This window comes from Chiloscyllium plagiosum, unplaced genomic scaffold (assembly GCF_037043375.1).
Source record: "Chiloscyllium plagiosum isolate Xiang-an unplaced genomic scaffold, Cpla_swu_hap1 HiC_scaffold_3, whole genome shotgun sequence".
NCBI classification, from domain to species: domain Eukaryota; kingdom Metazoa; phylum Chordata; class Chondrichthyes; order Orectolobiformes; family Hemiscylliidae; genus Chiloscyllium; species Chiloscyllium plagiosum.
In genome coordinates, this window is record NW_028270141.1 from 31,938,384 (window position 1) to 31,963,424 (window position 25,041).

A 25,041-nucleotide genomic window follows, 5' to 3' on the forward strand; every position below is an offset into this window, starting at 1 on the left:
AGGCATCAAAGGCTAGATTGTGCTTGCAGAACATTTTGTGAGTTAACATTCTCAGAATAAAAGAGGAGCAAACCAGGAAACACTCTGTACTTCCCATTTACTAATTAAAGTATTTGAATTTGTGTTGTAATTCCTCAAGTAATTGCATACAAGACTAGATTACATTACATTACAATGTGGAAACAGGCCCTTCGGCCCAACAAGTCCACACCGACCCGCCGAAGCGCAACCCACCCATACCCCTACATTTACCCCTTACCTAACAGTATAGGCAATTTAGCATGGCCAATTCACCTGACCTGCACATCTTTGGACTGTGGGAGGAAACCGGAGCACCCGGAGGAAACCCACGCAGACACGGGGAGAACGTGCAAACTCCACACAGTCAGTCGCCTGAGGCGGGAATTGAATCCGGGTCTCAGGCGCTGTGAGGCAGCAGTGCTAACCACTGTGCCACTGTGCCACCCAAGGAGGCTTTTGGTTATATCTACATTTTAAACAAAATCTGCCCACCAGTTATCTTCAGTTTATTTGATTCTGACAAATCAAAAAATCTAAAAAATCAAACATAAACAAACAACAGATTTTGAAAAGGAAGCATCACATTTTAATACCAGAGAAATTAACATTATTGTGACTTGATACTTATTAAATTGAACAGAGACAAGTGTCATGAGATCAGATACAATGACAATTTTCTTGATAGTGCGTGCTAACTTTAATCACAAAGCATAGGACTCTGTGAATTTGGCTTCTTTGAAAGTTTGGAGCAGATGCCAGGAGGCTCTCAGTCTTTGTGATTTCTGTTTCTCATCAAACACCAAGGTTTCTCCAGTCTATTAATTTTCAAAGTTCATAACTTGAAAGCACACCAAGCACCCTGAGACCCCTGTTACTTCTGAATATAACAATCTTCTGGAGAATGGTGTTTGATGTATAAATATATTGGTCATGTGGAGATTAATCTATGCGATTGTACTCACAAGACACCTCCCCAAAGTCAAAATGACTCTCTGGTTTTTTGGAAGGAGACAGAGTGAAAGACACGGACGAGACAAATAGACCAACTTGAGAGAGCTAAATCATGCAAGAAAAATGGGAAAGCCGCATGAACAGAGTGGAAATGCACCCACCACGCAGTTTGAAACCCTGAGATCAAGTTTCTTAAGATGACAAAGTATTCTGTATCATATGTGTTAGAAGTTCTGTTTCAGCAGAAGAGTTAATGAAAGAGAAGTGACAGAAAGAAACAACAGGTTTCAGTGCCCTGACAGCAAATCAGTGCCCTGACAGCAAATGCTTCATTTAGAAGAGCAGTCGCGATAGTTGGGTGAGTTCTTTTTCTTTACCTGCTGCAAAACCTGATAAAAGGCGCAATTTCAATGTTTCTTCCCTGAGATGGAGTATCGAGTGACATTGCAAGAGTGGGCAACACTATTCACCTGAGAGCCAGAAGACCCTGGCAGACTACCCAAGTTATGAATCAAACATTCAATTATCTCAGTGTTTCGAGGGAATAAAAAAAAGTTTGAATTTGCTTTTGAACCAGTGACACCCAAGTGTGTGATCATGGAAATTCTTATTCTCTGGCTGATTTGGTATCAGTATCATGATTGTCAGAGTTTTCACCTCATGTTATATCCTATTAGAATGTAGGAAAAGCGGTAGGCCATTCAGTCCCTCAAACTTGTTCCACTATTTAATTGGATATGTGCTTTAATTCAATGTACCTTGCCATGGTTTTATATCCCTTATTTACCAAAAATCTGTAAATGTTATACTTTTTGATTGACCTAGCCTCAATAACCCTTCGAGGAAGAAGCAGTATTTTAGATTTCCCCTAATCTTGGTGAGAAGAAATGCCTGCCTTTTTCTCACAACACCCACAAAAAAAATGCTCATCTTGAATCAATAAAAGGCAGTAAAGAATGACGTATTTATTAGTGAAACAATCTGCACAGCATAAAACTTGCATATAGGTAGTAGTGCATTGTGCATTTTCTCCTTATGATATTTCTGACAGACAGTATGAGTCAGTCTGTCAATTCAGTTTTTTTTTGTTTGGAAAGAGATTTTCACAACAACTGTGTCCCTTTAAAAATTAGTCTTTTATTTATTCAGTGATATTTGTTGACTGTTAACCTGATTGAATCAGGACTTCTCAATTTTAATCAGAAAGGTAATGCTAAAAGAAAAAAAAAATGGCACTTAATAAGTTTGCCTTATCAAATACCATTGTGAAATGCTCAATGGGTAGCACTGTTGCCTCACAGCGCCAAGAACCTGGGTTTGATTCCAGCTTTGGGTGACTGTCTGTGTGGAATTTGCACATTCTCCCTGTGTCTGCGTGCGTTTCTGCTGGGTCCTCCAGTTTCCTCCTACAATCCAAGGATATGCAGGTTAGGTGGATTAGTCATGGTAAATGCAGTGTTACGGGGATAGGGTAAGGAGCTGAGTCTGAGTGGAATGCCCTTTGGAGGGTCAGTGCAGACTTGATGAGTCAAATGGCCTTTTCCCGCACTGTAGAGATTCCATGGTTCTAAAGTGTGATGTGGTGAAATGTTTTCTATTGTTGTAGTTATCCTTAAATGTGAGATCAATCTCCAAAGTGCTTTCCAACTTCAATTAATTTGCTGAAAGTAAAACTAAATAGTTCAAACATATTTAGCTGTCAATTCAGCCAATAATTTCCATCTTCCCCGAAGCTTACAGCCATTACTGATAAACAGGTAGGTCCTGTTTGGGAGGTTGCAAAGAAAGGCCATCTCTTTTTGCAACAGATGGTCGTGGTGAAGGGTTGTTTTTCAGACTGGATGCCTGTGACCAGTGGAGTATCACAAGGCTCGGTGCTGGGTCCACTACATTTCGTCACTTATATTAATGATTTAGATGTGAGCAAAAGAGGTATAGTTAGTAAGTTTGCAGATGACACCAAAATTGAATTGGACAGCAAAGAAGATTACCTCAGATTACAATGGGATCTTGACCCCATTAGCCAATGGGCTGAGGAGTGGCAGATGGAGTTTAATTTAGATAAATGCAAGGTGCTGCATTTTGGGAAAGCAAATTTCAGCAGGACTTATACACTTAACAATAAGGTCCTAGGGAGTGTTGCTGAACAAAGAGACCTTGGAGTGCAGGTTCATAGCTCCTTGAGAGTAATTTCACATATAGATAGGATAGTGAAGAAGGTGTTTGGTATGCTTTCCTTTATTGGTCAGAGTATTGAGCACAAGAGTTGGGAGGTCATGTTGCGGCTGTACAGGACATTGGTTAGGCCACTTTTGGAATACTGCGTGCAATTCTGGCCTTCCTATCGGAAGGATGTTTTGAAACTTGAAAGAGTTCAGAAAAGATTTACAAGGATGTTGCCAGGGTTGGAGGATTTGAGCTGTTTTCCCTGGAGCATCGGAGGCTCAGGGATGACCTTATAGAGGTTTATAAAATCAAGAGGGTCATGGATAGGATAAATAGACAAGGTATTTTCCCTAGTCCAGAACTAGATATCATAGGTTTAGGGTGAGAGGAGAAAGATATAAAAGAGACCTGCGGGGCAGCTTTTTCACACAGAGGGAGATACGTGTATCGAATGAGCAGCTAGAGGAACTGCTGGAGACTGGTACAATTGCAACATTTAAAAGGCATCTGGATGGGTATATGCATAGGAAGGGTTTAGAGGGATTTGGGCAAGATGCTGGCAGGTGGGACTAGATTAGGTTGGGATAGCTGGTTGGCATGAATGAGTTGGACAGAAGGCTCTGTTTCTGTGCTGTACATCTCTATGACTCTATGACTTGGCACCGTCAGAGCCATTTAGACAAGTGGACTGAAGATAATTGATTTGACCCTAAATTTGTTTCTTGCAATATCTAAGAGATCTGACTGGGCTTTGACTTTCTGTGCGATTATGGCAAGATCAGCAACAGCAGTTCAGAGATCAATATATTTTAGCCCTGAGAATTCACTACTATAACTGTGTTTCACCATGACACAATAAATCAAAAAATCAACAGCCATTAACAGAAACAAGTGTCACACACTCGCATTCCCATATGTTTCTGTTTTTCTCTGCCTTTCCAGATTACTTTTCTCTCTTGTACCTCTCTCTGTCCTCCATTCACAGTTTGTTTTTCTCGCTATCTTCCTCCACTTTAAATTTTGATTTATCTGTCCCCCTCCCACCCTTCATTTGGCTGTAAAATATGTGGAGATGTTCCTGAGATTGTAAAATGAATATAAAAGGCAAGTTATTTCTTCACCTCAAGTGGCTGCTACATATTTCAAGAATGTGACGATATCATGTCTGTGACCATTGGTTCCTGTTTCTTGTTATAGTGAACTTATTTCATTCATGCAGAATTTTGGGCAATATTAGATTCAAGTGCTCTTGGAACTCAGTTAAAATTGACCAAACTCATTTTGGTCCACAGTTTAAAAGCAAAATTTTTCTTGCCTTCGAACCATGCAGTCCTCATTCTTCGCTGTCATTTATAGAGCTAGATTCTTTGTAGTTTATGTGACCTTAATACTTTATATGCAATTTACTATCTGATAAATATATTTGCTACCAATGACGCTATATCCTGAGTAAAGAATGATAAAAGTAGTAACTATATGTTGCTGACATACAAAGAGCATCTGGTATTTGCTGCAAATTGTTATTTCCATTTCAAAACTGATGAATTCTTGCCTACATGAGTTCCTGAAAAACTTTGTTTTTAATGAAATAGCACAGTTTATCATCATGTGCATAATGTAGCATCACATCTGATGGCAACAAGTTAGGGATCATCCAGCACATGCAATGTTACAAAATCATTTAGACAAGTAGTGTTCTTCTGCTGACTTAGGGTTTGGATGAGAGAGTAATTTGTCATGTTATTACCTTGATAGAATACTCCGATGTACCATAACTGACACTCAATTATACACTTAGTTCACTACTCTTGACCCTGCACCGAGAAACTCTAATGCCGCAGTCTGTACATTATCCTTCCTTGATTGCCAGTTGCTCTTTCAAACCTGTGCTGTCGAACATTTGATTCATGTGTGAATTTCTTTTGTTTATAAGAAAGGCAAACAACACTTTGCTTTTGTTGCTGTCACTATATTCAGAATTTAGATTGGGACTTTAAATAAGGGCAAAACAATGAAAGGCAACAAGAGCTATGGTCACTTCATACTTTTGGCAGATTTATGTTATAGTTTATGCTCCTGGGAACAAATCTAAACTGAAACTCAAAAGCCTTGTCAATAATTTATCAGTAAATAATTGGAATTTAAACATGTTTCCTCACAGAGCTGGGAATTATCAGTAATGGAGAAAGTGAGGTCTGCAGATGCTGGAGATCAAAGTTGAAACTTTATTGCTGGAACAGCACAGCAGGTCAGGCAGCATCCAGGGAACAGGAGATTCGACGTTTCGGGCACAGGCCGAAGAAGGGCCTGTGCCCGAAACGTCGAATCTCCTGTTCCCTGGATGCTGCCTGACCTGCTGTGCTGTTCCAGCAATAAAGTTTCAACAATTATCAGTAATGCCGACTTATCCCTGAAATGTTTTGCATTTTGTCTTTGACATTGCTCTTGTAGTTCTTTGGCAGAGGTTGTAACATGTGAAAAACAACTAACTCCTCTGCTAAACATGAGACAGAAGAATATACATCTATTCTTTATGTATTCTAACATAAGTAGTCCATGGTGTAACATCAAGATGATAGTGTGATGACCTGTTCTTGTTGAAGCATTGCAGAAAGTATGGACTTTGTGAAACCAATATATTTTTTAAAAGTTGTCTGGAATATTTTAAGTGTTATGTTGTCTTGTTTTAATCTACTTCAAAAAGTTAGGCAGGGTGTACAGTTATGACATATAAGTTGTGACATATATGTTGACCAGGTGCATAAGTCAATTCTCCAGTCTTTGGTGCCAAAGTGTATATTTATGTCTATTCTCTCCAAATAGGTTAACCTCACTTTGATGCTAATAAACGTTCTCATTCTATTTTAGTTAAGCCAGTTTTGAAAGCATCAATTTTTAAAAATGTTTAAGTGAATTACAACTATATGACTTCAATTATACCATAGGGGGAAAAATTCACTGAGCTTTATAATTACATGAGAATTGCTTATTCAGAACTTTAAAAGAATATGTTAATTTGAACTATGTCAAGTATTTAGAATAAAATGTACGTGGACTTTTATTCACATTTTTCTGACTGTTTTATATGAACTATAAAACTATCTAATGGTGAAAAATCTGCAGGTGGAGTGTGTCTCAGGAAAGTATTAGTCATCACTGTAATCATTCTAACCTTTAGTAGTTTTGTGGCGATCTTGTTATTCAGCAAGACTCAAGGTGGAACACTAGTGGACATTAAAAACGTTTTAAAGGTGATTGAAGTTGGGTGTATATCTAAAGAGATTCTTTGACACATATTAATCAATTAACGATTTTTATGTTAACCGAACACAGACAATTCTTAGAGAATTGAAAGCAGGGACATTGGGATATTAAGGAGCAATGAGTCAAATACAGATTGATGATACCTTATGTTGTTTGTTTGTTGGCAAGTTATAGCAGAGGGAGGATAAAGGTTTGATTTTTGCACCAGAATTGAATGCATATTTGAATTATTTGTTGTTTCCTTTGCTGGGTTCAACTAAATAGGCGGAAAGTGATTTATTTTGTTTTCTTTCAGAACAAATGTCTAGCGCAAGAAATCGGAGCTAATTGGATTTATCAAACAAAACATTGAAAATATTCCTTCTCCACAGTACGCTTTGTCAGCTGACTCTGACACAGTTTCTCATTGGCTCTTCATTAATCTTAATTCCTTGGCTTGACAGGTTTTATATTCAGTGTATAAGTCAGCCGTTGTTTTTGGCAAGATTTTTCAAAAATCAGAGGTTGAATTGAACATTGTGACTTACAGCATCTCTTTCCCAAACATGATGACTGATTCATCCCAAATGCCAATAAACAACCTTAATGTCTTTCCAGACTCTTTACTAACTTCCTCTGCATTGTGAACATTTTCTGTTTAAATTTCCAATTTCAAACAATTGCAGTTTGTATTACCTTGAAAATTACAGTTGCCATGAAATGAGTTCCAAGAACAAATACTGACTCAAGAAACAGAATTTATATGAGCTTATTCCTGTTTACAAAGTCAATAATCACTGCCATAAACAATATTCCCATGCTGAGAAGATACAGTGAACACAAATAAAACAAGCTCAGAAGTTCACAGGACACCAGGTTATAGTCCAACGGGTTTATTTGAAATCACAAGCTTTCGGAATGCTGTTCCTTCAACTATAACTTGGTGTTGTGTGACCTCCGACCTTGTCCACCTCAGTGCAACACTGGCACCTCCACATTACAAATAAAATACTCTTGGAAGAATCAGAACATGATGTAACCTGGGAGTTGCAGGTCATGATGGAAGTATAATAACTTTTCAGAGTAACATACCCACTCTCCCACTCAATTAGGTCATGGTTGTTCTCTATTTTAACTCCATTTACCTCCTGGTTTCATACTTCTTCATTCCTAAATGGTCAGAGTTTTTTTGTATCATGAAAGACGGTAGGAATGACTGAAACAATGGTTGCCAAGTTAGAAAGCTGGAAATGGCCTCAGCTTCTTTCTTTGCCATTTGCATGGCAAGAAATCTCAGACCCTTGGACCCACGCACATCAATGAAAGAGGGAACTGATTGCTTGAGTGTCCACCCATGTAAGTTTTTATCACTTTCAGGGAGAATGTTGGATTTACATAACTGTTGGGGTTTACAGAGGCTGAATGGAGATGTGAACCAGGGAATGAGGCAGGCAGAGGTCCCTGGTGACACCCACACACACTCTTCAATTCCCTGTGAGAATGTATCACTTTCCCAAAGTACATGATGATGCAATATGGTACATGCAGGTCCCAATGCAGTCTCCTCAACAATGGGAAGATCATTCAGGATGAATGCTCTCTGGAATACCTCTGCTTTCTGTTCAGACATGACACTCAGCAAACAGTTGCCTACCTTTTTCCTTTGCCACTTTGTTATATTCACACTGACCCATGCTAACACAAGTCTCCCATTTCCTTCTGCTGACCCCAAAGGCCCTCATATCCTCTATGCTAATAAATGCTCTTCCGCATTGCCTTTCATAACTCCTATGCCATACCATGTTGCTTTAATAGAACACTTTGGGTTATGTCAATAAACATACCTTGAAACTACAAACACACATTTTCAACTCACCGTATTATGACCCCAGGCCAAACTGAATTTGGAGTTACGACCTGGTTAGGAATCAATTTGAAAGGTGATGAAGTGTGAGGATTAGGCAACTCAGAAAATTAAGCCACATCATTCCATAGTTTTAAACAAACAACAGTAATCCTTAATAAGGAGCATTATAAGAGAAAGACAATCTACAATACATATACAACTTATTTCTAATATCCAGAATGAACATATGGTTCATATGGATAATAGTCTGTGTTCACATAACACACTGTGCACAACAAATATCAAATATGATCAAATATTACATGGATTTCTCAACAATACCCACTAAATGTTAATGGCATAATGGGGCAACAAATCTGATGAAACTATTTTCCATGGTTTATATTCCCTTGAGTTTCAAAAACTGCATATAAGTACTCATTCACAAGCATAACTCCAGCTCTTCACTGACAGCAAGCTTCCCGGAGTCAGGCCTTCCCTGCGAAGTCTTACTCAGCTACCGGAAGCAAACACTGCTTTTGAGTTTTTTAACCCCAGTTGTCTCAGCTACATTCATTTGAGCCCCTCAATGGTGCCACACTTTCCTAGATCAAAAACCTGTTTCTAAGTCCTGACCCCTAGCTTCCTACTAAATCCTCAAGCGTTTCCCAGAGCTCTAACAACAATAGAGCCATGTAGCTGTTCTTGACTCATTACTGTCCTTTATACAGAATCTGTGTAGTTCAACATGTAAACAGTAACACAGTTAACGACAGCACACCTCAAATGGAATCTGCCTTCTTTCTTGTCTGTCATCCATTGTCCACGTCTTTTCCAAATGAGTTCTTCAAACACTTCTTTGGTGACTCTGAAGGAGCAATTGAAAATTTCGCAAGAAACCCCTCCTCTATTGTTGGATAGAGCTGAATGTTACCACCTCTCAACACTGGCTGTTCCATAAGTATTACTAGTCATAGATTGCTGAGCTACTTAAGACAGATAATGAATAAAAATAGAGGATTTTATCAGAACAGACAGTGGTAGGTAAGTCTGAGAGTTTAAATAACTAGTTGCTTAATGACATTTTCTCGCTCATTCGGTTTCTTTTAAACTATATTACTCAATGTCAATGTGATTGATGTGAAATTAGACGAAAGTTTGAATTTAAAGAATGCAGGGTTCATTTAAATTCCCATTACTCTCTTATAGTTAGACTTCAAGATATTAGGAGTGACTAAAAAACTGAAAACATTGATATAAAAGTGAAATGGTATGGGTGCTAGAAATCAGAAATAAAAATACTAAGTACTGGAGCCACCAGTGAGTCGAGAGAAAAACAGAATTAATGGGCAGGATTTATATTCCCCTCCTGCTATCAATTTTAAATTGCAAACATGTACTAATACTAGGATCCACAGGGAAATTTCAGGGTGCGTAGCCAATTACATGGATATCTCTAGGAACTTCATTGGAGACTTATCCTATGAGGAGACATTGAGCATTTTAGGCTGATACTGCTAGAATTTAGAAGAAAAATTGGAAATCTAATTGCGGTGTATTAGGTGCTAAAGGGGATTGACAAAGTAGTTGTAGAGAGAATGTTTCTCCTTGTGGGGCAATCTAGAATTTGAGGGCATAGTTTTAGATAGTGGGTGGCAGATTTAAAATGGAGAAATTCCTTCTCAAAAAATCGTGAATCTCTGGAATTCACTACCAGAGTGCAATGCACACTGGGGCACTGAATAAACTTAAGGAGGAGTTAGACAGATTTTTGTTAGCAATAAGTTAAAGAGTTATGGGGAGTAGTGAGGAAAAGAGACTTGAGGCTGAGATTACGTCAGCTATGATCATATTAAATGGCGGAGCAGGCTTGATGGGCTGAATCATCTCTTCTTGCTTCTAGTTCTTATGTTCTTAAACCTGTCTAATTAAGGGTTGTGATTGGGAGTCTGAGAGCCAATAGAAGGCCATCAGCACTTCAAGCTTAGCGTCCTGTAGCCAGATGTGATCACTGCTGGATTAGATGGGCAAACCTGAAGTGCCTCAAGAAGGATGTGCCCTCTGAAAACCTTATTGAACAATAAAAAGGGGAACCCTGTATAAGATATCTTGCTGCCACAGCTGTCTTTTTCTGGTATTCTGGCTGTCACGTGGGCCAAATAAATGAAATGTGGGACAATTGACCGTCAGAGCTTGCTGGTGATAGACAACATCTATCCATCTGACAGATGTCAGCCTCAGCAAGGGGCTCATTTGCAATCTGCAAGTCTTGTTCAGCGTATGCAGAGTGCTGTCAGAAGCAGCAGGCAACCACAGGCCCTGCCCTCAGAAATAGCCTCTCTCTAAATAGATGTAGGAACATGATAAAAGACCCCATGCAATTGTTAACACTCCTTTCTCCTGTCCCTTCTCCTATGCAAATGCAAGCCAATATTTTCAAGTCTCTGACTGTCCAATACTGATGCAAATCTGGCAGCAGGTGTGGAGTGAGAAACAGAATTAACCTGTCAGATTGGTGACCTTTCAAAAGTCATCAACCTACCATGTTTAATCCATTGCTCTCCCTACAGAGGCCGCCAGATGAGCTGAGTGTTTCTTGCATTTTCTATTTTGATAACTTAAAAAAGAACATTGCTTAAGGCATGGGATTTGGCCATTATGAATGAGCTGGAATTAATTTGTGCATATTAAAGAAGATATTAACATGCAATCATTAATTTTGGCCGTTTATATAACAGTTCTAACCTGCGTAATTGTTGTCTTTGCTGTATGACAGACTGATTTTTCAACACATTTTTTTAACCTACATCTCCAAAGCTGATTAGAAGTGCAACACAAAACCTTAATAAACATTTGCTTGAAACAAAGTATTCTTACTAAAACTGCAGAATAATAAGCTACTTGAAAAGTGGCAAATATTCCCAATTGCAGAGACAACCTGATGATAAATGTATAATTGCTTGCCAGCCCACAGAGAAAGATCTTGGATTTTCATATCTTGTGTGTGTGGGCAGTCCAGGTAGACTGCAAAAGGATGATCTGAATACAATGCAGCACTGCAGCAATACCAAGTCTACTATGGCTTGCGCTCTTGTTGGTCCTAGAACATGTTTCTCAATATTCTATGAGCACCTTCTACTGCCAAATTAATCTTTCATGTTTACCTGTCAATTAAAATCATCCTTAATACTATCCTTCTATAATAAGCACCCAGTATTTCTTCTTATACGCTTCAGACCACATTATGGTTATTATTTGGGAATTTTAGAAATCTGGTTATTTTGAGTACAATGACATTGATAGGAATTTTCAATATTTTTAAATACCATTTTAAATGATGTATTAAGAATACTGTAATGAGGAAATAGTTCTGAATAGTATCCAATGGTCATTTTCAGTAATTTGAAATTGAATCGCTCAAAAATTATGGATTCACTCCTTGGTTCAAAGTGTTTTTGTCTCTGATCAAAATGTTTCCCTCTGTATTAATCAAATTGTGTCAAGGTACTAGAAATTAACACATAAGGCGACAGTTCATAAAGTAAATTGTTCTGCAGATTACATTATAAAACATTGACTAACTTTGCAGAATCATGTATTTGCAAATTTTGTATTTGTTGATATATCAAATGAATTTGAGCAGAAGCAGAGAAGGAAAAATTACTTCTCAAAAGATGGGCAATATGTGATCATTTTGCTGATTGTGCCCACACTGAGGCTGTCTCCTCATATGTCTGCCATGTCTGCACTGTCTTAATGAGAAATTCAAACTCACAGTCCATTCTGGCATAGATAGAAATCACTCAGCTAAAGGTGGCTAGATTGAGTGATAGACAGCTTTGAGACTTTCATAAAGTAAACACTGGCATGGGAGCAGGTGCTGTGCTGCCTGAGATGATTGTCCTTTTTATGGGATTTCATTTTGCACTGAACACATTTACTTGAATGAAATGCAATCCCCTCTGGCATTCACACGATTGTGCATGGACCATTGTGATCTGGCTTTTCACTTCCACATCCGTTTGGCAGTGTGTCCAGTCCAGCTGGAAATAACATTGACACACCATTTCTTGAGGAGATGTCTGGATGGGAATATGTGGTCTCCTTTCACATTATATAGAATTAATCCTGGCATTCACCTGCAGACATCCTTAATTGCAAGAACCTAATATAAACAGATTGCAAACATTATATTTGATTGACATTACAACGTACTCCTTATCCTTCTGTCGTAGATTTTGTCAACTCCTAAGATCATTTTAAAATATATCAATCAGATCATCAGATCCTCTCTTTCTTTCAATCAAGTAATGATATTCAGACCAAATGCTGAATCTAAAAGCTTTTTCAATAATAAAACTTGACTTTGCACATTAAAGGCTGCATTCCCGTTCCAGGATCCTGATCCAAAGGCTAGTGCGAATTCTGCATTGGGAACCTGGAGATGTTGGCAACAGAAGATACAAACAATTTTGGAGGAGGTGTCCAATTAAGTACACACCTCCAGAGCCCCTTCTAAGTAAGAATGCTTCGCAGGATCTAAAGGCTGCTGGGCCAACAGGAGGCTTTTTAGCACTGCACGATTAGCAGCTTTGTTGTCAAAGGTGAGAACTGCAAATGTAGTTAGGGGAAAGAGAGGATGCCTCAAAATGGAGGCTTTTTGAATTTATAATTGCCAAGAGACCAAAGCTGCCAGCCAGTCAGACAAGGGGAATGGGATACTTTCCTTGAAAAATGATGATTAACCCTCATCACACCAATTTCCAATCTGATCTATCATCACGCAGATGTCTCCATATCTTGAGTGTATTTTGGCTTTAATGGAGGTACACATACTGACTTGAAAATCCCAGCCCACCTCAGCAGAGGTGATGTTAATAGACCTTGCGGAGTGATCAAATTGGCACTGGCTGCTTGTAGAGGGGCAGCCAGAAGCCCCTCCCTTTGAACCTCTTTCAACATGGTCCAGAGGTGAGAATGTGTCGGTCATTAGCATGTCTATCTTCTATCATCTCCTGCAGTCTGTTGGTCTACATGGGCTTAAGCATGTATATCAATTCACCTAACCTACATCGATATGCACTTGTTAGCTTGGTTGAGCAATGGTGGCTATACCACTATTGAATAAAGTACACAGATTTGTTTTTTATCATTCTCTATTTTTACTAGCTTTGTTGTTAGATGTATCATTATGGTATTCACAATCTGATGAACATGAGTGACTTTTAAAAAGTAACATTCACTTATGTACAAGACCCATTCATCCATTAGCATACTGTTGCTGAGTATCAGTTTTCTTCTGGTTTCTTAGCTTTGGATATCACTTTAGAATCTGAGTTAATGGATGTGCAGTGCATTAGGGCCGATTTACTCTTACCATGAGTCACTTGCTGTTTACTATAATGTTGGTTTACTTTAATGCATTAAAATCATTATGCTTTCACTGAGGTAATCTTATGGGTTAATTCACTATTTCGACTTGCACTTTTCTTGACTAATGGATTCCCTGCTGCAGTGCAGGATTACTGATATTACATTTCAACGTATTCTCACGCAGCAAAGTTACATTGAATTTGTATATCGTTTGATTCAATATATTTTATTAATGAACTAGACAGAGTGTGGGGAACCTTCTGAACTACAAATCGTCTTCTGCTGCCAATAGGAGAGAACATGCAGGTGTTCACAGTTTCCAGGCAGTGGGATGGCATGGTTGACATGTGTGAGGAGTCTGTGGTTTAAACTGGAGACTGTGGTATGCTGCTCAGCTTTCCTGTGTGAACTGTCATGATCATGACATTGCTGTTGAAGATGAACTTTTCCATTTACCCGCAACAATGATTGAAATGCCATTACCTGCTTCTTCCTCCAAGACAATTAAGAAAAACAGGGTGGATACTATTTATCTTGAGCTACTAAATTAAAAAGCCATATGATTCATGAGAGGTTGGAGGACATGAACAATTTGATAAATACTCACATTTACTTGAAAAGAAATTGATCAATTTGCAAAAAGTTAATAAATTATCAAAAGACACCCCCCCCCCCTCCTCCATTAGATCCACATTAATATGGGGAAAAGTGCCATCATTAATTAAAGAAGGAAAACTTGGAGGACATTTTTCATGTTAGCATCAGTCAATCCAGACTGAGGAACAGGAGAAGCTAGCTAACCAACCTGTTTGATTTTTCAGACGGTCACATACCTAGTAGATATTTGGAAGTCTTGTGAACTTGAGACTTAAAAAAGAGAATTTGTAATAGCTCCATAGCAAAGGTTTAAGGATTTGAAACGAGACTACAGATATTAGTGTATAAACACAAGGTTAATCTAAAGTTCATACAATTGCTTTGGTTGTGGCATTAACTCATTTATTTTAGCGTGGTTTGTGTGCCTGTCAGAAACAGTGGTGAGAACTTAATAAACTATTTAAATGCAAATAGATATTTTTTCCATCTGCAAACATATTGGGGCAGCTTTTTCTGTTGCATCTATCATTAGATTTACTTGTAGTGGATCATTCAGCTTATAATAATTTTGCCTACCAAGTTGCTGAAGAAGCGAGCTAATAACTGAACATAGGACAGCATAGGGGACATAAATTTAAGGTGAAGGGTGGAAGGTATAGGGGAGATGTCAGGGGTGGGTTCTTTACCCAGAGAGTGGTGGGGGCATGGAATGCGCTGCCTGTGGGAGTGGTAGAGTCAGAATCTTTGGTGACCTTTAAGCGGCAATTGGATAGGTACATGGATGGGTGCTTAAGCTAGGACAGATGTTCGGCACAACATCGTGGGCCGAAGGGCCTGTTCTGTGCTGTATTGTTCTATGTTCTATGTTCTAGCATGGTGAACAAAATAGTCAACAGGGTAGATAATCTAACCTATGAAATTTAAGAATTGGGAAATAAACAATAGTAGGACGGAAAAGGATGAATTAGAGTGGATGAGTTTAGTGACAGATCAGATGAAGGAAAAGAAATATAGAGAGGGTAAAAAAAGAATGGATATAGAGAGATACAAAAGGAGAGATGAGGGCTACTCTTGTCAATTTGATTAATCCAAACTATATGCATATTAATGTTTATTGCTGTACCTTTCTTAGAAGCCCCTAGTATTTCCTGTGCCCAACTGTGGGACTACTGTTTGGTTACCTATAGATTACACCCAGCAGGGATTTCTTTCCCTTGCGATTTCTTATTTCCTTCCAAGGCTAATTCTACTTCTTGATCTCCATTGCTGAGATCATTTCTCAGTGTACCACTGACCTCATCTGTTCCTAACAAAGTTACACCATCTTGTTTTCTTTGCTCCTTATCCTTCCAAAAATAAAACATTTCCCTTGGATATTCTCAAACCTGGTCTCCCAGAAACCACATCTTAGTAATTGCCACCAAGTCGTACCCATTTGTCCTGATTTGCCCTCTTGGCCCATTAATTTTATTCTGAATGCTTTGTACATTCAGATACAAAGCCTTTATAAGTTGGTTAAATTATCAATTTTCCCTACTCTTGTATGATTTCTTGGTGCGATATGATGTTCACGCATTCCGTCCCTTCCTTTACTTTTTTTGATAACAATGAGACTCATCACTCAACTGTACTCCCATCTTCTTCAACTTTGATTTTTCTAAATTTCCATGGAATTGAACGGAAGCCCTCACTATTTACTTTATGACTATATCGAAACCTTTTGTTAAGAGATTCACCAGGACTCTAGTCTCACCATGATTCAAGTGGAGCCCATCCCATTGGAAGAGCTCACTCCTTTACCAGAACTGGTACCAGTGTACCAGGAATGCAAACTATTTTTCCATGCATTTACGTGTTTAATCTTGTTGACCTGTGCCAATTAGCTTGTGGCTCAAGTAGTAATCTGGGGATTATCATCTTTTTGGGTATACTTTCTAGTTTAGCACCTAGCCACTCATTCTCTCAGCAGAACTTCTTTCCTTGTTCTGCCTATGTCATTGGTACCTACGTGGACCCCAACAACTGGATCTTTCTCCTAGCACTGCAAGTTCCCAAGTTCCTCTGCAGCCTAGATAACTGAACATATGAAACCATCTAGATAAGATAACCTGAAATCATGGACCAGCTAGGCAACACAGCCTTTGCGACTATCAATCCTGGCCTCAGAGAATATTGTCTATTCCCCTGACTATACCCTCTCTGATTACAACTCCATTCCTTTTTCCTCCCCCCTCTGTGTCATGATACTTTGGCCAGTTTGCTCTTCATCCATACAGTCCCTGTTCTAGTCACATAGAGAGCAAGATTTTGAACCTGTTGGAAAAGGTTAAGGTTGGAGGTTCCTGCAACACTGTCTCATGGATCCTTCTACCTGCTTTGTTACTGGTCGCAGCCTGCTGTCTCTGACCACTGACCAAATTTGTGGTAGTTCATCTAGGAGGTGATACTGAGAGATAATGTGGTGCCCCAAATTTCCAGTAACACATCTCAGTACGTACTTCACTCTGGACATGCCCTCTCACAACTGATTGGACAAAGCTTCCTGTTAAAAGACATTTAAAGCCAGGTGGAGTTTTACCATGTGTATCTGTGACTTTTTTTATTTACTCAGGCCTCTGGATTTTTAGGCCTGGTGGTTCTGATGGGCAGAATGACTTTATTGATTGCATCTAGTAATCTTCGAAATAGCTCAAAATGTACCTTGGCAAGTTTACGCTTTGTTCAATATCGAAGTTAAGTGAAATATCTTGCACCTCTGCTTTTTTCTGAGTATACAAAGTTGCAATATTATTTCTACCTTTTGAGTGCTCAGAGAAAAACAAATATGAAATGCATGAAGGCTATGACATGAAATTCTTGTGAAACAGAAGTGCTTAGCCTGGCAAGCTAATGTTGCCACTAAATTCAGATATGTCTGACAATTTAATTATATTTCAAAACTTACTTTCTCCCATATCATTGATATAAGTGGCTTCTGACATGCTATCTATTTATAATGGAATATGATTTGCACTAATGTCTTTGCCAAGAGACAGGAAAACCATAAATGCTGCTTTTACGTCTGTAGCTTGAGAGAGGAACTGTGTCATCGAGCTCTATCAGAGCACAGATTTGAGACTTTGGGGAGGCTAATAAATCCAACTAATTATTACATCGGTGAAGGATATTTTACGATTTCTCGGCCATGCCACTGGTGGAACTATCTGCTGGGTTGTCCTTATTAAACCTTCCTATAAGCCAGATGATTTGCTTTGAATTATGTTATGCTTTCCCAGAAACATTCTTCATTCTGTCCTACCTATCGAAGATAGTCAGCTCAGGTGATTCTCCAACTAAGATTAAAAACTTCCGTTGAACTATAATAAATTTAATTAAAGCATGCTTTGACAAAGCATTTCCAAAAAATGGACATGTGTTGAAGGTGTGCTGCATTAGAGGCATCAGCACGGAGACAGACCCTTCGGCTCAATTCCTCCATGCTGATCAGGTTGCCTAAACTGAACTCGTCCCAATTACCTGCATTTGGCCCATATCCCTCTAAACTGCCCCTATCCATGTCCCTGTTCAAATATCTTTTAACTGTAGTAGTTATCACTTCCTCTGGCAGCTTCCACCGCATCTCTTCCACTTCCCGCTCCTCCGCCCTTGAGCCCCGCCCCTCCAACCGCCACCAGGACAGAACCCCACTGGTCCTCACCTACCACCCCACCAATCTCCATGTACAGTGCATCATCCGCCGTCATTTCCGCCACCTCCAAACGGACCCCACCACCAAGGATATATTATCCTCCCCTCCCCTATCAGCATTCCATAAAGACCACTCCGTCCGTGACTCCCTCGTCAGATCCACACCCCCCACCAACCCAACCTCCACTCCCGGCACCTTCCCCTGCAACCGCAGGAGATACAAGACTTGCGCCCACACCTCCCTCCTCACCTCCCTCCAAGGCCCCAAAGGAAACTTCCATATCCGCCACAGATTCACCTGCACCTCCACACACATCATCTATTGCATCCTCTGCACCCGATGTGGCCTCTTCTATATTGGGGAGACAGGCCGCCTACTTGCGGAGCGTTTCAGAGAACACCTCTGGGACACCGGACCAACCAACCCAACCACCCTGTGGCCCAACACTTCAACTCCCCCTTCCACTCCACCAAGGATATGCAGGTCTTTGGACTCTTCCATCGCCAGACCACAACAACTCGACGGTTGGAGGAAGAGCGCCTCATCTTCCGCTTAGGAACCCTCCAACCACAAGGGATGAACTCGGATTTTACCAGTTTCCTCATTTCCCCTCCCCCCACCTTGTCTCAGTCAAATCCAATGAACTCAGCACCGCCTTCCTAACCTGCAATCTTCTTCTTGACCTTTCCGCTCCCACCCCAGTCTGACCTATCACCCTCACCTTGACCTCTTTCCACCTATCACATTTCCGACGCCCCTCCCCCAAGTCCCTCCTCCCTACCTTTTATCTTAGCCTGCTGGACAAACTTTCCTCATTCCTGAAGAAGGGCTTATGCCCGAAACGTCGATTCTCCTGTGCCCTGGATGCTGCCTGATCTGCTGCGCTTTTCCAGCAACACATTTTCAGCTTGTACCATATGCACACCATTCTCTGCATTAAAAAGAGTCCCTTTTAAATCTTTCCCTTCTCAACATAAGCTTATGCCCTCTGGTTTTGGATTCCCCTACCCTAGAGAAAAGAACTCAGCAATTCAGCTTATCAATGTCTCTCATGATTTTATAAATCACTATAATGTCACCCCTCAGCTTCCTATGTTCCCGGGAAAAAAGGTACCAACCTATCCAGCCTCTCCTATAACTCAAACCCTCCAGTCTCCACTACATCCTTGTCAATCTTTTTTTCACCCTTTCCAGTTTAATGACATTCTTCCTATAGTCGGGCTACCAGAATTACATACAGTACTCTAAATGTAGTCTTAGCATTGTCTTGTACAGCAGTTAACTCCTGAATTCAATTCTCTGATTGATGAAGGCAAAGGTGCCAAATGCCTTCTTCACCACTCTGTCTACTTTGATGCCACTTTCAAACCTGCACCCTAGGTCCCACTGTTCAACAATATTATCCAGGGCCCTACCATCAATGTGTAATTCCTGCCCTGGTTTGTCTTATAAAAATGCAACACCTTGTATTTATCTAAATTAAACACTATCTGCCATTCCTCGGGCCTCTGGCACAGTTGGTCAAGATGCCATTGTACTGTTAGACATCTTTCTTCAGTGTCCATTCTACTACCAATTTTGGTGTCATCCATAAACTTATCAACCATTCCTCCTATATTCTCATCCAAATCATTTATATGAATGATAAAACAACAGTGGACCCAGCACTTATTCTTGCACTACACTGCTGGTCACAGGCCTCCAGTCTGAACAACAATCCTCCACCACACCTTCTATCTCCTACCTTCCCACCAATTTTGTATCCAATTGACTCGCCGTCCCTGGATCCCATATGATCTAACCTTACTAACCAGTTCAACATGTGGAACCTTGTTGAAGGTCTCACTAAAGTCCATGTAGACGAGGTCTACCACTCTGTCTCCTCTTTAAAAAACTCAGTCGAGTTAGTGAGACACAATAACCCACACACAAAGCTCTGCTATCTATTCATAACCAGTCATTGCCTTTTCAAATGCACATAGATCCTGTCTCTCAGAATCCCCTCCAACAACTTATCCACCAGTGATGTCAGGCTCACCAGATTCTAATTCCCTGGCTTTTCCTTGCAGTCTTTCTTAAATAATGGCACAACATTAGCCACCCTCCAGTCTTCTGGTACCTCACCAGTGGCTATCAATGATAGAAATATCTCTGCAGGCTCCCAGCAAATTCTTCCCTAGCTTCCCATGATGTTCTGGCATACACTTGATCAGATCCTGGGGAGTTATCTATTTTCCTGTGTTTTAAAACCTCCAGCACCTCCTCTTATGTAATGTGGACACTTTTCAAGGCATCAGTACTTATTTCCCAGAGTGGCCTAGCCTTCATGTCTTTCTCCACAGTAAATACTGACATGAGATATTCATTTAGATTCTCCTCCCATCTCTTGTGTTTCCACGCATAGGCTTGTTGATCTTGAAGGGGCCCTATTCTCTCCTGAGTTACTCTTTTGCCCTTAATGTAGTTGTGGAATATCTTTTCATTCTCCTTACCCATATCTGCTGAAACTATGTCATGTCCTCTTTTTGCACTCCTGATTTCCTCCTCAAGGATTTCACTTGATGTCAACTGCTTTTGCTTTTGCCTCCTTCTTTTTCTTGACCAGAAACTCAATGTCTCTAGTCCTCCAGAGAGCCTTACAACTGCCAGCCTTGAGCTTCACACTGGCAGTTATATGTTGTCCCTGAATACTCGCTATCTCGCTTTTGAAAGCCTCCCACTTGCCAGATATCCCTTTAACTGCAAATTGCGACCCCCAATCAACTTTTGAAAGTTTATGTTTAATACCATTAAGCTTGGCCTTGCCCTAGTTTAGAAGTTTAACTTGTCAACCAGGCATATCCTTTTCCATAACAATTTAAAAACTAATAAAGTTATGGTCATTGGTCCCAACGTACATCCCTGCCTTATTTTCCAAGAGGAGGTAGAGTTTTCCCCTTCTCTCATAGAGCCATCTATAGTATTGATTGAGAAAGTTTTCTTGAACACACTTAACAATTTCCTCTCCATCCAAGCCCTTAACACTATGGCAGTCCCAGACGATGTTTGGAAAGTTAAAATCCCTTACTGTTACAATGCTATTATTCTTTCAGCTAACTGTGATTCCCCCTACATATTTGCTCCTTAGTTTCACAATGACTATTGTGGGGCCTATAGTACAATACCATCAAAGTGATCACCCCTTCTTATTTCTTGGTGCCACCCATATAGCTTCACTGGATGATCCCCCAGGAATATCCAAGTACTGCTGTGATGTTTTCCATAATCAAAAATGCCACTGCCACTCCTCTATTACCTCCCCTCTATCCTTCTAATAGCATCTGTACCTTGGAACACTGAGCTACCAGTCCTGTCCATCCCCTAGCCATGTTTCTGTAAAAGCTATGATATCCCAATCCCATGTTCTCATCCATGTCTTGAGTTCATTTGCCTTACCTCTCAAGCCCCTTGCATTGAAATAAATGCAATTCATCAGTCTTCCCTCATTCTCTGCAGTGCTCTCGTTTGCCTATTTAATTTGGTCCCCTTAACCTCTGTACCAGGGTTAATCTCTCTTATCTCAATATTGCTTGGGGTCTCATTCCCCCGCAATCCCAGACTAGTTTAAACCCTCCCAAGCAGCTCTAGCACATCTCCCCGCCAGGATAAATCTCCCCTGCAGTTTAAATGCAACCCATCTCCCTTCTACAGGACGCTTCTGGTACAAATGGGATCCATAAGAGCATAAGACATAGGAGCAGAAACTAAGCCATTCAGCCCATCGAATCTGCTCCGTCCCATTTAATCATGGCTGATAAGTTTCTCAACCCCTTTCTCCTGGTGTCTCTCTGTAACCCTTGATCCCCTTGATCTTTCTCAGTCTTAAATATATTCAATGACCTGGCCCCCACAGCCTTCTATGGCAATGAATTCCATAGATTCACCACTCTCTGGCTGAAGAGGTCTCTCCTTATCTCCATTCTAAAAGGTCTTCCCTTTACTCTAAGGCTATGCCCTCGGGTCCTAGCCTTTCCGACCAATGGAAACATTTTCCCAACATCTACACTGTCCAGGCAATTCAGTATTCTTTATGTGTCAATGAGATCCCCACTCCATCGAGTATAAACCCAGAATCATCAAGCGTTGCTCATATATTAAGCTTTTCATTCCTGGGATCATTCTCATGTACCTTCTTTGAACATGCTTCAGGGCCAGTACATCTTTCCTGATATGAGACCCAAAATTGTCCACAATACTCCAAATATGGTCTGACTAGAGTCTTATGGAGCCTCAGAAGTACATTCCTGCTTTTATATTCAAGTCCTCTCAAAATAAATGACTAGAACCCAATGATCCAAAAATCTGAATCTCTGCCCCCTGCACCAGCTCCTCAACCACTCATTCATATGCCCTATCCTCCTATTCCTGTTGTCACTAGCACTTGGTACTGGGAATAATCTAGAGATTACTATCCTCGAGATCCTGCTTTTTAACCTCCAGCCTACCTCCCTATATTCACTCTGCAGGACCTCATCCCTTTTGCTCTTGATATTGTTGGTACCAATGTAAACAATGGCCTTTCACTGCTCATGCTCCCCTTTGAGAATTTGCTGCAACCCCTCCGAGACTTCCTTGACACTGGCACCTTTTCTTCGGTTTAGGGGCTAGTTAGAAGCATCCAATTTGTAAGGATAGAGCTGTCCTGTTTCTCACCCAAGCTCTGAATTGGATAACCTGCTGGGCTTCCCTGTCCCTACCATCCTAGAAGCCTTTCCATCAGATGCAAAATTGAGACTTGGTTGGAATACTGTCTTTATATGTCCACTGATTGGAAATAGGAAAACCATACTAACTTTCTCACCTTCAACCCTACACAACAAATTCTGCGCGAAGTATCTGAGTGCTATTTGTGGGATTCATTTGGCTGCACACTACTTGTTGGTTTACAATTTGTAGGGTTCATCGTGTAACTCTGGGCCTGAACTACAAAAACAAAAGGTTGACATTCTGATGCACTGTTGAAGGAGTGCTGCATTGTTGGAAGCACTATCTTTGAGATGGGATATTAAAACAAAAGTTCAAGTGGATTGGCTGCTCCATTTCCTAGATTACAGCAGTATCCCAGAAATACTTGATTGGCTGTAAAGCTCTTTAAAACACCGAATGGTCACCAAAAGAATACTGTAAAAGTCAATAATCTCTATTTTGCTTCTTGTAGCAGTCAGGTTGTCAAGCAGGGAAAGGAGCCATTGATGTATTCGCATAGCTAGCATGCCAAAAGTAAAATACATTGGATTTATTTTGATTTCAAAATTTACAGAAAGTGAAATAAATGATTGAAGCAAACATGTGATTATTAAAAATCTGAAATATTGGAAACATTTTTCTAAACTGTCATTTTAAAAAAGGATTTTATTTCATCACAATGGGAAAAAAAATAGATTTCTCAAACATAAAATGAGTTTTTCAAAGCAATGAGGCTGTTCTGCAATAATCCAGAGTAAAGTAATTTAAGTTCTGAGATAGAATATTTTATTATAAGTTGAGTCATTGTACAGGAAGGTTATACACAATGCTTGTTTATGTGCAACTGGGTGGTTTTGCTAATTTCAGAAATGATGAGGACAGTGCTTGAATTCACTGCAAGTAACAATAATTTATTTGCAATAGCACTACAATTGGTGGGCGGCACGGTGGCACAGGTGGGCGGCACGGTGGCACAGTGGTTAGCACTGCTGCCTCGCAGCGCCAGAGACCCGGGTTCAATTCCCGACTCAGGCGACTGACTGTGTGGAGTTTGCACGTTCTCCCCGTGTCTGCGTGGGTTTCCTCCGGGTGCTCCGGTTTCCTCCCACAGTCCAAAGATGTGCAGGTTAGGTGAATTGGCCATACTGAATTGCCCGTAGTGTTAGGTGGGGGGTAAATGTAGGGGTATGGGTGGGTTTCGCTTCGGCGGGTCGGTGTGGACTTGTTGGGCCGAAGGGCCTGTTTCCACACTGTAATCTAATCTAATCTAATCTAATCTAATTGCTCCCAATTCAAGCAGAAATGGATAAAAAATTGGCATCATTTTCATTGATACTGTGGAAGTTCCTGGTTTAATTTCATTTCTGGAATCTGCTTGGTATGGCAATAAAAACCCATTCAGCAAGGTGCAACATTTTCAAAGGATTTGCTGTGGGACAGATAGTGTAAAATGGCAAATTTTTGTCAGTTCAATTATTGATTGAAACCTGAGGATGTCAAAAACACACACACACTAGAGAAATGAATACCCATTGATACCAACTTCTGGATATGTGCTTACAGACTTTTTTATTTTACTATGGGATGTGAGTGTCACCCTTGAACTGAATTGTCATCTCAGAGGGCAGTTAAGTGTCAACTGCATTGCTGTACATCTGGAATCACTTGCAAGCTATACAAGATAAGGATTTCAACCTTTAAAGGACAATAATGAACTGGTTGGGTTTTGCAATAATCAATGATCACGGTCATGGAGGACCAGCAATCAAATCCTCATTAATTAATTGAATTTAAATGCAGAATTTTGGTGCATGCTCCCAGTGCAATATCTTGACCCTATGGATTGAGCTTGCCATCATTTCCCCCTACTCTGTCTGTCCTTGGAAGTTTTTTTGCCAGTTTCAAAGGCAGTGACAATATGAATGCTGCACCTTTGCGACAGGAAAAGCTGGACTGCTAAATCAAGGCAGTAATTAGATGATTCCAAAATAAAAATCTAATGGCAGTTTTTGACACCATTAATGTGGTTATTTATTCCATTTCTGTTTGTGGGACCTTGTTATGCATAAACTGGCTGTGACGTTTCTGTCATTGCAACAGCAATAATGACTTCAAAGCAGTTTTGTGAAAACCCCACAATGTAATTGCCAGTTTTTACACTTTATATGGTCTTGAGAAATATCTGACTAACATTGTAACAGATCTTGGATAGGGGAGGACTGTTAACTTGCAACATGAACATATTACTGAACCACAGACAAGGTAACTTGTCTGGCAGCTGTAAGTGTATTCAAACATATCAAAGACTAACCTTATCAGACATGTAACAAAACAGTGAAGACATTGAGCTGAAAAGGTAGCTGTAACCTAAAAGGAAAGCTTGGCATAAATTCAGGATCCCAATTTTTCAAGATAATAATAGGGACTGCAA

At 40.1% G+C, this 25,041-nt stretch overlaps 1 protein-coding gene across 4 annotated transcripts in view; it reads left to right on the forward strand.

Moving 5' to 3' along the window:
- Positions 1-25,041, forward strand: part of LOC122548600 (CUB and sushi domain-containing protein 1-like) — a 2,407,075-nt gene that overhangs the window by 403,445 nt on the left and 1,978,589 nt on the right. The gene's annotated exons all lie outside the window — the stretch shown is intronic.